The sequence below is a fragment of the Rhinolophus hipposideros genome (assembly GCF_964194185.1).
Source record: "Rhinolophus hipposideros genome assembly, chromosome: 6".
Classification (NCBI taxonomy): Eukaryota; Metazoa; Chordata; class Mammalia; order Chiroptera; family Rhinolophidae; genus Rhinolophus; species Rhinolophus hipposideros.
In genome coordinates, this window is record NC_138052.1 from 90,104,643 (window position 1) to 90,116,887 (window position 12,245).

The 12,245-nt window shown below is 37.1% G+C and overlaps 1 protein-coding gene across 2 annotated transcripts in view; it reads left to right on the forward strand.

Annotated features, from left to right (window-relative positions):
* Positions 1–12,245, forward strand: part of NYAP2 (neuronal tyrosine-phosphorylated phosphoinositide-3-kinase adaptor 2) — a 250,148-nt gene that overhangs the window by 85,896 nt on the left and 152,007 nt on the right. The window lies entirely within an intron of this gene.

Sequence of the window (12,245 nt, forward strand, 5' to 3'; positions counted from 1 at the left end):
TGAATCGTCTCTATATCTCTGCAGAGAAATGGGAAGTAATTATTTGCTCGAGGATGACTTCAAAAGGCAAGAATGAATCTGTTGCCATCATGCATTTAGTCACATCAAATCCTGTCTGCTGTGTAGGTTCAGTCACTAATGCTTTACTCCGAGGTGACCTGTTCTGCTGGATTCACCTTCTTGTTCCAGTTAGCCATTCATTTCTGACCCATAGCCTGCTGTGGCTTGTGAAGGAAGATACCAGATATCAAGATAAGAAATTCTATTTCTTCCAGAAAACTGGGCCCTACAGATGGTGAAAGAGGTTTGAAAGAAATGCTTTGCAAATAGGCCTTCCACATGTATTTGTCAAGGTATGATTTGTTGTTTTGTGTTTTTTCTGGACTTGGTGGTATCTTCTGGGGGGAATGTTATTTACATCCCTTTTAGGGATGCTTTGGGAATTGAGGTGGAGTGGGAAGAAGAGAGAGACTAGACTGATTTCTGCACAAGAACGTGTGTATATAATGATTGCATTTTTACATCCATCTTTATGGGAAGGTCTTGTTTGCCTGGATTTCACAAAAATGTCAACTGTACAACAAAAGAAAACCCTGAAACTTGTTTATGTCTGTTTTTCTTATACTATTTATAGTGAAAACTAGTAATTCCAACCAAAAGCAATGCATTTATTTTATCAAAACTTTAAATTTGGCCAAAGATTTTTCAAAATACTTCATTTGTTTATCGTGCAGAATTAAAGTAATAGTACTTGTGTAACTCGTTCGTTGCATAAAGTTTACACATGTGCTTATTTTGATATGTTATGAGGACATATTCATAGATTAATTTTCCTGTTAAAACAGTCTTCTAAATGTTCAGGACTACAGTAGGGCCTGTGGTGATTAAAAACAAACATAAGAAACAGCATTGATTCCCTCCCCACTTCAGTAACTTTTACTTTATTTGGGAACAAAAAATTAAATGTATGAGTTAAATTGGAAAAAAAAAAAAAGATCTGTTCTATTTGCCCTTTTGCAGGTTTAGGAAGCAGAAAAGTTTAGAGGAATCAGCTACTAGTGAGAATAGATTGATTCCTGTTGGAGAATGCATTGATGTTGGACTTTAAAGCACAAGTACAATTTGATGAAATGGAATGAATACGTTCTACAGAAAATGAATTATTCACTCATCCCCTCATCTGAAGGAGGTCCTCCCTATTTCTCTCTTTCACATCACTCTATTTTCTTCAGAGTATCAGTCTTAATCTCCTATCTCCACTCCTCGTCTTTAAGTTTCGGGGAGATAAATATCTTGCTCTCTGTTGAATGACTAGGGCCAACCACACTATTTAGCACAGATAGGTCTTCAATAATTACAGGTTTAATTAATTAATTGGACATATATTTGGATATGTAGTAATTAATTGGTATCTATGTTTTTGGTGGAGGTCATTAGCAGAGAATGGATATTAATGAGTATAGCAGCAGAAGATATGATTGAATATATATGGTGTCACATTTTTAAATATTTTAAAATCAAATGCTGTTGGGGGCATTTGAGCAAAGGCGTGTTCCCTTCAATGGAACTTCAGTAGCTCATCGGGTAATGCTGGGGCAGAAAGATGACAGCAGAAGGCTGCAGACCAAATCTGGTTTGTTGCCTGAGGTCGTCTGTGCATGTGACGATGACAGCCTCTCCTGCTGTTACCCTGAGTTTGCTGATCGTGACCTCCACATTGGACATATCCATGCTCATCACGTTACCACTGCACATAAGGACAGGGTGTTGAGGGTGTATGGAGGGGGTGATCATAAAGATTGAGCATAAAATGTAAGCTGCACACAGAAAGACAAGATTTACAGCAGTTGAGTAGGAATGCAGTGAAGGTTGCAAGACAACAGGATAGGAGGTTCCCAAAAAGTATCAGAGGAGACTTAAGGTGAAGCAAACAGAGGTAGTGAACTGGAAAGACAAATGTTGGTAGTCAGTGATACAGATACTTAAAATTGAGGTTATGGAGAGGTTGAAGTTATTACTAATCAGAAGCCCCACGTTTCTGAGGGTGGTGGCTGAGACAGGAAGATAAGAGACATCTCTGAGGAGAAGATTTCAAGAAATTAAGTGTCCAGGGAATGTGTTTGTAGTTAATACTGTGCCTGAATAGTATTCCTAAAATTACCTAAAACTTGCAATGTTTCATCCTCTATTTTTAAAACGAAATGAATTGCAATAAAATCTCTTTTGGAGATTCCAATCAGGATTCAAATCCTGTATTTCCAAAGCTTACAAACTCTTTAAGAGAAAATTGGAACAGATGCCCACAAATGACAGTTATAAATGAAAAAACAAACAAATGAAAAACAACCTTTGCCAAATAATCATTAAGTTAATTGTCCTCCTTAAATTGAACGATTCTTCAGTAAATAAGAAGCTCCCTTTTCAGTGAGGCAGCCATGAAGTCACATTTCCCTGGTCCCCTTTGGCATGCGTAAGAATGGTTTATTTCCATAGGGTAGATCTTAAATTTAAATGTGCTCTGCATTACACTGTACACCCTGAGGGGTGTATGTATTTCACTATTGTACAGCATAGGCTCCCTGTGCTGTCACATGCAACAAACAACGAATGACAAATATTGTAATGAGGCCAACTTAGATACTGCACTCATTATAATGGGGAAATTGTTTATTTTTATTTTAAGATGCACTGTGGGCATATTGCAATATGTGGTGATTATAGCGTCTAATTTGTTGTGAATAAAGATGTGTAGGAGAGGATGAGGTTTGATCACAGGCACATTTTAACACTGGACTCTCAAGGCCCTAGAGGCTGCGCCATAAAGCCATAAAGCGAGTAATCCAAGAGCTTACATTGACACAGAGCATTAGATTCAATTATCTTTTCTGAAGGAAACCAATCAAGGAAAGTGAGCTGTTCCGGGAAAGATATTCTAGAAAAACAGGGGCCAGGCTTCTGGCCTGCGCGTAGGCAGTCCATGGCATCTATATGTCAAACTATCATGTTATTACATTTGGGTGCTTTAAACTGCTGTGCAACGTGATGTGCATAAGAAGAGCTCACTGGCCACTCCATTTAAGTAACTAATGTATCTATGCCTAATGTTTGGTTCGTAAGCAGTATCTCTGGTGATTCGCATTTACATGTCACCTTGATTATGTGGATAAGGCATGGAAAGATGGTTTTTAGAACTGCAGTAATGCTTTTCTTTTTTTAAAAAAAATAGACTTTAAAAAATGTCAAAGGGTATAATTCTAAACTTCATCAGTTTCCCAAGGCAGTGTGTTCAACAGAAAGATTTAGGAAATGTTGTTGTTGTTGTTAAACAGGAAAACAATTCATGAATATAAACTTGTTTATCTCATTTTAAGCCACAAGTATCCTGAGGGATCATTGGGTAAGGTATTACCACCCTATTTGATAAATGAATCTATTTGGAAATGAAATCTCTAGTGGTCACACAATGATTTAGGAGCAGAGCTAGACACGGAATCTCCTAAGTACGGTGGATAAAAGTGTGTGTGAACCATACATAGTTATTATCATATTATTGACCATGTCCCTTATGTTATATCCTACATCCCCATGACTACTGTATAACAACCAATATGTACTTCTTAATCCCTCCCTTTTGTCACACTGCTCCCACAATCCCTCTCCCATCTGGCAACCATCAAAATGTTTGCTGTATAAGTTTGTTTCTGTTGTGTTTGTTTTTGTTTTGTGTATTCCACATATAAGCTAAATCACATTGCATCTATCTTTCTCTGTCTGAAATACTTAGCACAATACTCTCCAGGTTCATCTATGCTATACACCTGAAATTAATACAAAATAATATTGAATGTCAACTGTGACGGAAAACAAAATTAAAAAGGGGAATAAGAGTTCGAAATTTCCAGATACAAAACAAAACATAAGGGGATGTAATGTACAGCATAGGGAATATAGTGAATAATATTGAGATACTGTGGTACAGTGTTAGGTGGTTGCTGGATTTATCGTGGTGATTACTTCTTTATGTATGTAAATGTTGAATAACTATGGTACACACCTGAAACTAATATAATATTGTATGTTAGCTATATTTTTAATAGAAATCTTTCAAATAGTGTGTGTGTGCTCTGCACCCGCGCATGTGTGTGTAGGTTAATAGTGTCTTTATCTGTAGATTCACAGATTATAGATGTTTTTCCATTTTGCAGGTACTTCCTGGAAAAAAAAAGTGACTTGACTATACAATTGTGGGTCTTGAGTTCAGTTCTCTTAAGGGGTTGGGGATTTCTGGGTGACAGAAATCTTATTCTCTATATTTCACTTTATTTCTTCACTTCCTTCCAAGCCAAACTTCTTAAAAAAAAAAAAAATCAGCTTCCAGATTTATTTTCGTGAAGCAACATTCTACACAGTTATATCCCTTTAATTTGATATACCTGGAAATAATGAGTTATAATAATTAATTATATATTCATTTTAATTAATGTCTAAATTTAATTTAAATCGTTAAACATTTACATGTTACTTTTCTTTTCTTGCTCAAAGAAGCATACCCGCTTCCATGGTAGATAAAGGAATGTACAAAATTTAATCCCTCTCCTCAAAAAATCTAGAATCTCATGTTTGAATATATAGCTATAATATAAGGCAGAATGTAAAAGAAATAATAATAATACAAAAGAAATTCAAGCCAGAGAAAAGAGAGAATATTGATGAAAGATTCAGGGAGGAATTAACATTCAATTTAAGTGAATTTGAAGTGTTTGTTTGTTTGTTTGTTTTTTTAATGGAGATGTAGTTTGAAGAGGAAGTTTATCCCAGTGGGACAGAATTGAGTGAGTGGGTAATATGACAAGACTGGAAAGGAAGTTGGGCCACATCATACAAAGCCTCAATTGCCTTACAGAGGAATTGGACTCTATTTTGGGTAATCCTGAAGACTCTAAAAAAGGGGAATGAAGTAATCCTATTTCCTTTTTAGGACTATTTCTTCAGGTTAATGTGCAGTGTAGGAGAACATTAAAACAGAGAATCCAAGTAAGATATCATTTAGTAGCCAAGACCAAAAAGTTAGTAAAGCCTTGTAGATGGTTTGGAAAATAGGAGACAGATGTGAGATCCAGGGAGAAGAGGAAGACTCTGTTAACCAGTTGAATGAGTGGATAGCAAGAATATTGATGTCAAATTATTTGGAAGTGTTTTTTGGTTTTGTTTTGTTTTGTTGTTTTTTCTCTGTGACTGAGACAGTGATGATCTTCTTCAAGACAAAGGTTCAATAGAGAAAAATAGGAGACGATGCTGAGTTTGTTTGGGAACATATTGACCTCGAGTGCCAAAGAAACGTCCATTTGGAAATATCTAGAATTTTGCTGGGAGGGCAAATGTATGTCTCAGAATGCAGAGGAAAGTAGAATATTAGCTTGAGAAGTCATGTAAATAAGATAAAGCCTTGAAGTCTTAAATTTTGATGTTTTTCTAGGCCAAGTACAGAGAAAGGAGAGTAGTAGAAACAACCTTGGCCTATACTGAAGCATGAAGGTCAAGAAGAGAAGTCAGTGAAGATACCAGGTAGGAACAATCAGAAAGATGAAAAATAGGAGAGAACAATATCAGGGAAACCAAGGAAAATTGGACATTCCAGAAAGACGCTGTGGTCTAGAAGAGAGAAAACATCTCTAAAGAGATGAAGAAGAATCTAGACAGAAAAGAGAGCAAACCTCCTAGATTATGGAATTAGCAAGGAAAAGTGACTTTTAAAGAACCATTTTAGTAGACATCTTGGTGGTAGAAGTCAGAAACAACAGATAGAGAGGGTGTGATTTGTGGACCAGTCACAAAAAGACCAGACTTATGAGAATTTCACACCTGATTTAAAAGTTCACCTCAAAGAGCTTTAGGCACAAAATATATGCTAAATAAGTATTTGTGAATTAAAGATGAATGAATGATTTAATAAGTGAATGAGGGAGAAGGAAGGAAGGAAAGAAGGAAGAAAAAATGGAAGAAGGAAGGGAAGGAGAGAGGCAGAGTGAAAAGAAGGAAGAAATGAAGAATGAGAGGAATAGGGTAGGAGCTCACAAGTATTTGAGAAAAAGTGTTTCTGAAGAAAGAGGGTCCTGGAATGGTTTATAGTGTTTTAGGCTGCTGATGAGAATAAGCCATTAAAGAGGAAGAATTGATGTATGTCAGAAAATCAGGGTGACAGATCAAATCAGAAAATCAGAGAAAGAGTAGATAGATAAAGATGTGTAAAAATTCAGAGCTGGAGAGGAGAAAGGGACAAAGGGACAGCTCCTTAGAGAACAACAATCTTCTCAGTGAAAAAGACCTTAATGTGCTCTACTGAAGGACTTGGGTTTACCAAAACTGATGTGTCTTAAAGCTTTGAAATAGTCATTTTTATGTGTGTACATTTGTAAGTATAGAATTATCTAACCTTTTATGGAGGGTAACCTTAAGTTGCATTCATATAATTTAAAAATATTATTCGGAAAGACCTTGGATGATTTTGGCTTGACATAGAAGATAACATTGCAGTGTATTTTTTTCATGGATAACTCATTTTTTTTACAATGATTCTATGAATGCATGCCTAGAATTTCCTGATCTTTCTTAAGTGTATTTTTTTCACCCCCATAACTCTTTAAACTGCAAAATATTTCTGGGATCTGACCAGTAGAGGAGACCAACTCACAGATGACAGCTGCAGAGTTCCCTAAAGGAGATGTTTTAATATGGAGAAGCACAGAGCCTTACAACAGCCTAGAGGTGGGGCACTGGGTTCAGCCCTGAGAAAGCCTGGCTGCTCATGGAAGTGTTCCTCAAGAAAAACACATCTGAATTAGGTCCTAAAATATGATTTAGCTAAAGGAATGATTTAGTTCAGGCAGAGAGGACAGCATGACTACTGGCTGAGGTCATGACTCATCCTGTCTATATCCTCAAGACTCATGGCCGCACTTGGCATCTGGTCAGTCTTGGACTTGACTTTAGAATCAACGATCTGGAGCAAAGTTAAGGTGGGAACGTTTTATAATAGAAGGATCTAAAGGTCAAAGAGGGAACATATTATAGATGAGACTTGGTATAAGATTCAAATCTTAAAAAACCTTGTATGTCACATAAGTTTGGGTTTTTAGTCTGAAAAAATGGAAAAGCTTTCCAAGTGTTTTAATTTAGCGAGTGACATGAGCAAATCTGCATTTACAAGGATAAATCTGGCAGCACTGTGGGAAAATATCAGCTAAGAGGCAATTGCATTAATTTAGCCAAGAAATAATGAGCACCGAAACCAAAGCCAGCCAGTGGAGATGCAGAGGAGGGAGTAAGCTGATCCCTGCATTCAGATTCTTATAACAAGGATGAGAATTAAGAGTGTATGAGTATTCACAGAATTTTCCTTTCTCCGTCCTCATAAATTAAGAAAATGGCAAATGAAGGAAATGGGAAATGGAACAGAATATTATTAACTATCAAAATTGTTCATCTGGTGCTTAAGAAACCTGGGAGTTATTTCTGAACTACTTCCAATCATACATTTCTCCATTCATTGAATTAATAAATACTTATCAGGTACCCTTTTTGAGCTAAAGATTGTTCCAACCATTGGAAATCCAAGACAAACAAGGTCCCATCAAATTCCGCCCAAATATCTCTCTGTAATTTCTCAGTTTCTCTAGATCTCAACTGTCAGTAACAAATTCTCTTCAATTCTCTCCCTTATCTGATTAAGTCTTACTCATGCTCTGCAACAGCTGAAAAGCCACTTCCTCCCATGGGACTTCCCAGACCCTCAGCCTGGATAGGGCCCCACTGCACCTGCTGGAGACTTCCTCTGAGTGAACATCTGACCACAGGGTACAGAAGTCATGCTGGTTCAATAGCCTGTGGTCACCTGAGGACACCGACCACTGTGTCTTGGTCACTAACTGACAAAGAGTAGATACTCAGATATCTGTGAATAAATAGTGAGTAGATAAATTAAATGCCTTGACAGAAAGTTGTTTCTTCCGCCATAAACATTATACCTTTAGAAAGCCAAACCCATTCCTATACTTTAAACTGATATTGTTAGCCCCTTCTGCTCAGGAAGTTCAAAGTCATTATATGTTACCATTCTGTATTTCTAGCTTCGACTTCTAGGTGGAAAAAGGGAGCCGCATATGGTTAGCTAAACTCATTTGTAAAAACTTGGCAACTTCTCAAACCATATTCAAAGCTTACGTCAGTTTTGAAGACACAAATAAAGTACATTTTCCAGAGCCTCCCCTTCTTTGGTTGAGTTTTTGGAAAAGATCTCCCACAATGTGAACTTCTGTAAACTATATCCTAAGTGGAATCTGAATATCATGACTTGATTTGAACTTTCCATATACCCTCTCTTCTTCAAGCCATGACACTTCAAGGAGTAGAAATGTCTTATTTATGTACAGAATAAGGAATGTTTTAATTTTAGACTCCAGAGTACCATAGATAATAACATATGTTAATCTTAAATGCACTTGTCATGTTTCAAGCAAAAATAAGTCTCTTAAAAGTGTTCCATAGAATGTATTCTGGCTTTAATAAGCAGTATGTTTCAGTCCTGCCTCTTTAGAACTTCAGAAGTGAATAAAACGAATTTTGACAAAGGTTAAAACATAAAATCTCTCAACTCCCCATTCTAACCTCCCTCCCCCGCTTTATTGTTATGACTAAGCATCAAATTAATGGGGAGTAATATCCACCTTAAACTCTCAGAGATAAGCACTTTGTGATAAATAATTGCACATTTGTTTTTGAAACATAACTCCTTAGTCATGGTCACTCTGAGCCCTAACGTTCATAAAAATTTTGAATTATCATGGGGTATTGTCAGAAATAACCATAAAGTTCATTCAATTGATTTGACTAACTCTATACTATACCTAATAATTATGGAAGAAAAAAACCAAATTATTTAGTTTTGCTCCTTTTCCTTAACTTTCCAGGAAGATATTTCCCTCCCCCTATTTGGATTTGGAAGTATATTGCCTGATAATTACTGTCAAAGCCCTCTTACAGAAATAAACAAAATGCATGTACATTGTCAGAATATTCTGCTTTACAATACCATAGGGTGGAAACATTAAAATGTCTATTTTGTAACCGGGAAGAGAAAGTTGAAAATTGACAGAGAGTTTCCTGGCAAAGCAGGAAGGTAGGGAAGATAAATTATTTTTGTCTAGCTTTTACTTCTACTGGCCACTTTACTAGGTGCTTTTGAAATTTTGTATCTTATTTTAATTTCTTATAACAACCTGAGAAGTATTTCCCCTCATTTTATAAAGGTAACTGTGGCTCAGAAAGTATGTGCCTCCTACCTAAGTTTAAGTTGCTAGTCAATGGTTGATTACATATCTCGTATTGTTTCTGAGATACGTACAAAATTTGGGCGCACGGTTGAAATATAAGCAAGAAGAAATAACATATTTAATGTTTAAGAATATCAATTTTAAGTATAATATCCAGAGCTAATGAAAACTGGGTCCCTCCCTTTGGCACAGCTTTCTAAAACTCTGTGGCTTTGTTTTTTGCTTTCTATTTCTACAGTAGTAAATTACAGCATTTATTAAAAAGGTGTATAAAACTCCCCTTTTAACACTTGACCTTACGATGCAAGAAAAATCAATAAACAGCTGGACACAGGAAATCCATGTCTAAAAGATGAAAAACAAAAACCTAGGAGAGTCAAGATATTAGGAGCACAAAAGTAGAAAATAGATATTATTGAGGATATGAAGTGGTGAAAATGAATGTTTGAGCCTACGGCAAAGAAATTCACAGATTATGGCTGTGAATGAGCAATTGGGGCTTGGGGAAGCCATGAAGGGTAATGGTGAGTGAACAATTTGGAAGAAAATATGGACACAGTTTAATTTAACTGGAGCCAAGTTTCCACATCAAAGTATACAGCATGATTAAAAAATATATATATGGGACAAGCATACAAAGCAGTTAATTATTTTTATTTATAGTGTTAAGTAGGAAGGCCCTTCTCAAAGCAATAATTAGTTTGTTGTATTTGTTTCCTGCTCTGTACTGTTCCTAATCCTTTCCTGGTATCAACTGCACTTTCTGACTCAAGTCAACCAATGACATTTATTTAGTACCTACTGCGTTACCCTGGTTCATAGGACTTTTTCCAGCAAGTGTCAGAAAACCCAATATATTTGGCTTCAACAACATGGAATGTAGTAGTTGACATAACTGCAGGATCCTAGGATAGACTTAGCTACCGGCATAACTAGATCCAGGTCTTCTGCAATGCCACACAGACCTGGTCCCCCCAATCTTCCTGCAGGGTGGCAAGAGGGATGGGGGGTATGGGCTTCCACACAGTGTCCAGCACTTACTCTGGTTGGATTTACTTGAGGCATTTGCTGGTCCCTGCAATGGTCATGGTGGCCACGTGTCTAATGGTTGATTGGTTGGGTCTGAGTAATGCTCTGGACTGAGAGGAAGGAGGTTGGTCTCTACACAGGAATTTCCATTACCCAGGGTAGGAAGAATGAATCCGTGGGAATCACACATGACTAATGTCACAGATTCTCTAACTAAGCCCTCTCTCTGACTCTCACCAAAGTGGTCGTCCTTTCTTTATTTTGCCTTCATGAAACAAACATGTTTGAGCACACCCAATGTGCTAGTGATTGTCATGATGAGCAAGAAGCCAGGACATCTGCCCTCACAAAACTGAAGGTGAGTGGATGTGAACAGCCACTTGTACTCATTAAGGCCCCAGTGGGGCTGAAATGAGTGTAGATATGATGACATGCAGGATGAGTTCCATCAACCAAAAAAATGTGGTGGATATAATCAATTATAACTCTTAAAGTCTGACTTTGGGTTGAAATACATTGCCTGTCAAAATAGGAAAAGGCATAACACACTGATTTCTTGGCTCCTATCATATGTAATTTTTCAAGGGCCTAGATTGCTTTCGCCAGAAATGATACCTGGAAGAGGCCACTGTTGAGGGAGAAAGGGAGCATGTTTGGAACAGGAGTCCCTCTGGTGGGGTGGGCCGGAGGGGGCTCTCTGGGCAGGACAGAGTCGCTGGTGTTTGGCCTCGCGTATCTGAAGATCAAGGGAAGAAACAGTGTCAAGAGGGAAACAGTGTCAAAATAAATTTTAAAAGTCATAATTTTAATGAATAAAGTCTAAATATTGATTTCCTTCATTCATTTAGAGTAAAATGCCTGACAGGAAAGATTTGAATAGTTAGCAGAGGACAGTGGTCAACTCACCCACTGGCAAATTTCATCATCTCCTTTACAGCTGTAGCCTCCATTTTACTTTCAGATTTTCCTCGTTTACTTTATGGTTAAATGTGCCCTTTCCCTAATAGCAGATCTATACGTTTTCTTGAAAAATCAACAGTAAAAACAATCACAAGTGGTTCAGAAGTTCGCCAAAGTAGAAATACACTGAATTCCACCTCAATGTCACAGATAGATTTTTGAACTCAGCTTCACAGAATTGATCCAGAAAAAGAAACCATCATAGCTAGCAAACTTCTAGGTAATCCTTCAGTTTATATTCCAATTTCCTAGTGGATATGCTTGAAAGAGGATATATCTATGGAATGAGATTCTGTTTTTTCCAGTGGTTCTCAAGGAAGACTCTGCTATGAAATATTGGCATGTTTGCTTCAAAATCACACACAGAAGTTACGACCTTGTCACTCTTAGCGATGAGATCTCACCTTGGTAGCTCTCCCTTCTCAGGGGTTGTATTTTAATCTCTAAAAGGAAACAGTTCTCAGAAAGAGGCCCACAGCATTAATGCTGATGGATTTTTCAAGCAGACCGTAAGACAAATAACAATCTCTGTTGAATAGCAATGTCGAAGCAGTTTTGAAGTTCTTGTTTTGTAACTTTCCTTGTCAGTCCTGATCAACAGATGCTTGGAAAAACTGAAATGAGTTGCAAGTTAAGAGCATGACGGCTATATTTGCCTAGATTATCTCAATACTTTGATTTAAATGTACGATTTTGTTTTGATGCTGCGTGTGGGGTTTTGAGGGTACATGGTACCACACATATACCACTCCTCAGAGACATAGCTGTAGAATGCAAATGATGAGTTCATAAAGAACATTCAGGAGGAAAGGATTTAAAAGTAGGAATTTTAAAGTTAAATCTTTGACTGCATATTATATGTTAGACTCTGTGCTAAGTGCTTTATATGTAGTATATCAGTAAACTTGATAACAAGTCCATGAGGAC